At 39.8% G+C, this 4,795-nt stretch overlaps 1 pseudogene; it reads right to left on the reverse strand.

The window, feature by feature from the left end:
* Positions 1 to 3,276: 3,276 nt before the first annotated feature.
* LOC133199965 (uncharacterized) lies at positions 3,277 to 4,552 on the reverse strand (annotated as a pseudogene).
* Between the last annotated feature and the right edge of the window lie 243 nt (positions 4,553 to 4,795).

Below are 4,795 nucleotides of genomic sequence, written 5' to 3' on the forward strand. Positions count from 1 at the left end.
CAAGAACCGTCTCCATCAAACGTTCAAAGGTCGCAGGCGCACAGGCAAGACCAAAAAGCATCACCTTAAATTGAAATAGACCTTTGCGCGTTACAAAAGCTGTTTTACTCTTGTCCTCATCCTCCATAGCAACTTGCCAGTATCCGCTATTGAGGTCTAACGTGGAAAATAAAGCATGCCCGGACAGGTTGATCAAAATGCTTCTTCTATATTTGGGAGGAGATACGCGTCCTTAACTGTTACTGCATTTAGTCGCCTATAATCAATGCAGAAGCGCATCGACCCATCTTTCTTACGCACTAGAACCACGGGGGAGGCCCAAGGGCTATTTGAGGGTTCTATTACATCCTTTTCAATCATTTCATTCACCTGTTTATCAACTTCTTGTAACAAATGTAATGGGATTCTCCGTGCTCCTTGTTTAATGGGTTTTTCTGTAGGGCTAGTTTTGATTCTGTGTTTAACGACTGTAGTCCGACCCAGATCAAAATTCGAAGTAGCAAACAAATTGCTGATATCTATGTAAGAATTTTTTTAGCTTGCAAAGCTTGTACATGTGGAAGGTTTTTCTTATATCTATCCAGTAATTCTTGCACATCAGATCGGAGTCCTACATTCTGTTCTCTTGTTGTCTCTTGTGCCTTCTCTTCATTAGCAGCTGTCATTTTGGCAATCATTGTTCGCTTATAAATCTGTTGGGCTACATCTGTAATATTCATAAGTCGCACAGGTACTGTTTCACCACCTTTTACGAAGGTTCTGCCAACCAACGCACGACACTTCTCTAGAAATCTTTCCTCTGGCTCGACTAAGTAATCTGAGCCTCCAAATGAATCCCAGCTTCAATAACTACTTCACTCCTAGGGGGGATACAAATATCATTAGCTGCAATGACACGATAACAGCCTATGGTTCCTTCACAAGTAATGCGATATTCTTTATTGTTTGGTCTCAAAGTGTTAGAACTGAGATCTATAATACCACTACCTTTCCTCAAAAAGTCTAGGCCAAGGATACCATCCACCGTGATGTCTGTTACCATAGCTGGAATAATTGTTTCAAATTGCCCAACTCTGATCTGATAATCTGCTTTTCCATAATGTGAAAGTGCATTTCCACTTGCGTTTAAAACTTTCTGCGCACTCTCCTCTAATTCAGGTCGCTTTTCTTGCGTTATCATATCATGCACCCTTCTTGAGACTAATGTTAATGAAGCCCCTGTATCGATTAACAGTTTTGTATGTGTACCATTAACCTCTGCCTCAATAAAAATACCAGCCTCATTACTCATAGTGCTTCCACCTACGTGTCCATGCATCCTACGTTGATTTCTCCGGCGCTTACTACGAATTCGCAGCGCACTCCCACTAGTTAATTTCTTTGCCGGGATATCACTGTTCTTATTTCTGTCTTTATTCCCAAGTTTAGGACAGTTCCGACGAATGTGCCCTTTTTTCTTGCAATAATAACAAATCACTCCATCACTAGTTTTCCTGCCTGTCAACTGTGATGTTTGTCTTCTTTGTCTCCGATTTTGATCTTGGACCTGTTTTTCCAAGTTATCTAACTGGGCTTGCATTTTAGTCATCAGATTTATTAGTTCTAATGGCTGCGTTGATTTTACATGGTCGTGTTCTATGCTCTCAATCATTCGCAAATCTCCTCGTCTCTCCGTTTTATAGTAAGCATCTACCTCTACAGCAAGCCGAATAGCATCATTCAGACTTCCAGGTCTACTCTGTTTGATGCGTAAGCGCATATCGGAGTTAACTAATGCATCAATAAATGCATCCTTCCCCAGTGTTTCTCTAACTTCCGATGGCGCTGTAGGATAAGCTAGACAAGTCAGTCTACGGATAGCTTGTCCCAGTTCACACAATGTCTCAGACGCTCTCTGCTTTCTTTCCTTTAACTGCGCACAGTCTGATTTGGCGGCCCAAAGCGTTCTTCAAGGCCTTAACCAACAAATCATACTGTTGTCCTGTTTCTTTTGAAACATTTCCAAGCACACCCTGTGCGGTTCCTCTTAGCAGAACAGCTAAGTAAAGACATTTTTCTTTCTCTGACCAGTTGTTAATGGTAGCGCATGCGTCAAAATGGGACTTATAGTCCAGCCATGAATGACTACCATCAAAAGTTGCAGGTTTGATATTACACCTTGAATTTTTATTACTTTGGTCCACTTCATCCGTCTGCCGTTTGGCATTCATTGGGTTTCTGACTCCAGTTTCCAGACTTTGTGCTTGCGCATTACTATGAACATTTCCATGTCTTGTATTTGGCGCACTGAATAGTGGAGTATTTGAATTAATCGACGCACTCGCCATCATCGGCGCACTCGCTATCGACGGCGCGCGCGCATTTGCTGTGCATCTGCCACTACTCTATGTTCTTCATCACCTAAAGAATAATTATACAGCGCATCCGGAAGTTCAGCGTCATTTCTACCAGTTTCCTTTTGCGCTTTCGCAGGCCTTATCGTAACATGGTCGGTGTTTGTATTTTCCTCAGTGGTGCGTCCGCTTCGCTCATTCCTCTGTAGTAATACTGTTTCATCTGTTGTAGATGAATTTGAATGGCCCTGGCCTCCACTCGCACCAACCATAGTCGCAATTCCCAAATCGCGCGCTCGCGCACGTTTATGAAGAGGGGTAGAGTACCTCTCCAATTCTTTGCGCAGTTGCTCACAGCTCTTCTCCAGGAATGAAATTTCCTGATCCATCATCTCGTCCATAAGGATTGCAGATATGATTTAAAAATTGATTATAGAAAATATTCCTTACCGAATCCCACCGCTGCCACCAAATTTATGTAACGTTTCTGGGTTCGAAGATTCGGTTGCTCTGCCTGAGCAATTAAAGGAATAAATCAAATAATTATAAAAGTTCCCAATCAAGGATTTTAATTAACAATATCTACAAAGTCCAATTCTGTCCTGGAGCGCATGCGCTTCCTAGCTAAGCAAACAAAATATTTACAAACTTGCAGAAAAATACAACAGTCTCAAAAGCCTTATACAGGCACATAAGACTTTATTAAGCAAGTTTATGTTCCTCACCTTAGCTAAAAACCAACCGACTTCTCTCGACTTCAGTCTGGAACTGACTAAGATCTCTGTGGTCTCTACTTATATACCCTTTAGTTATCACGTGATCTCTGAGGATGGAAAGTGTGAACTTATTACTAAGCTTCCAGTAGACAGAATGGGATTACTGATTTCGATTCCGAATTTCGTTTCATTAGTACGTAGGTACTACTTAAGTTCGTCGTAACTCGCTAAGTAGTACGTAATTTACGATGCTTTTGTGAAACGATACCCAGTATTCTAGAATTTCTTGTAATGTTCAAAGTCTTCTGCAATTGCCATTCATTTACCATACAGTGTGATATGGACAAATACTGGCCGAATTTCAGGTCTTCTTCTGCCATATGACACTACAGGGTGATATCGATCTTCTTAGCATCTTCCTGTACGCTTATGGTCCTGATGACAGTTTCTGAACCATTCACTTTCACAGTTCTAGTAGATTCAATCTATTAAAATAATTTGAAATTCGTTGAATTAACTAAAATGTGTGACATTAGAGGATATCTTCATATTATCGTATAAAATTGACATGCATTTGAGTAAAAGTGTTATGTGATGTTTAATTTTGCAAAACATAAATGTACAAAATAAAATCTTTTGCAAATTCTACATAGAGAGTATTTTCAAGGTTATATGCTACTCAAATAATACAAGGAAAAGGTTTTGTTTAAAAATGAAGTAGAATTTTATTAGAGTCAAACTTCATTATCTTGAACTCGGTGACACCAAGAAACAACTTATAGATGCCTGCCGATTCGAGATATCGAGGGAAAAATATTTAAATAAGAAGTGGTTGGGACTTCAATTAAATTACGATATATATCCATGATATTCAAGATACCAAAGTTCAACTGCGTTTGAATTGAAATGAAATCAATGAATTGATGGTGTGCTGAAATAATTATGACATTTATACTACACCTTTGACAGCTGTTACTGCACTGTTGAGAATGTTCTCAATGATGATGCTAAGAGTTCTTCCATCTTTCTGACTTGGGATCAGGGGAGAATAAGGTGTTGTGCTCGTTGTACCATGGAATCTGGAGTGGACATGCTTGCCTTTGCCATGATCTTTGTTTTGTGAGGTTTGGCCACTTTCCCATTCATAATAATTTATTCTCTAATGTAAAGACTTTTCCCTTCTTTAATCATTCTCTCTTTCCCTTTGTCTGTGCAAGTAGCTAGAATGGCACCAGATTTGTCGGCGGACAAGCTAAAGTTAAATAGCTCAGCATCTTCTTCAATTCTTTAGAATTGGGGGACCCAATAAACAAGAAGTCATCTAAAACATGAACATAGCGGGGAACCAAAAATTTTGTGTGTAGTATCCACTGAACCTTTCAAAAAGATGGCATGAATAACTGAGCCCGAAGGGCAAGGTTTTATCAAAGTAAAACAACCCCTCCATTTGAAAACCTAACAATTCGAAATCATCCGGGTGAATTGGAACCTGTTTGTATGCATTTTCAAGATCAGATTTAGCCAATAGTGCTCCTACCCCAATCTGTCTTATTATTTTTTTTGCATCATCAATGGATTAATTATGAACCGCACAAAATTTTTGTGGTATATTATCATTGATGGAGGACCCATTGGGGTATGAAAGATGGCGAATCAATCGGAACTCCCCCGGATTCTTTTATGGACCTATTCCCAGAGGTGAGCCTTGTAAATTTTCAAAAGGAGGCAATAGGTAAGGACCTGCTA

The sequence above is a fragment of the Saccostrea echinata genome, unplaced genomic scaffold (assembly GCF_033153115.1).
Source record: "Saccostrea echinata isolate AGI-Se365-2 ecotype Australia unplaced genomic scaffold, CSIRO_AGI_Sech_v1 ptg000036l, whole genome shotgun sequence".
NCBI lineage: Eukaryota > Metazoa > Mollusca > Bivalvia > Ostreida > Ostreidae > Saccostrea > Saccostrea echinata.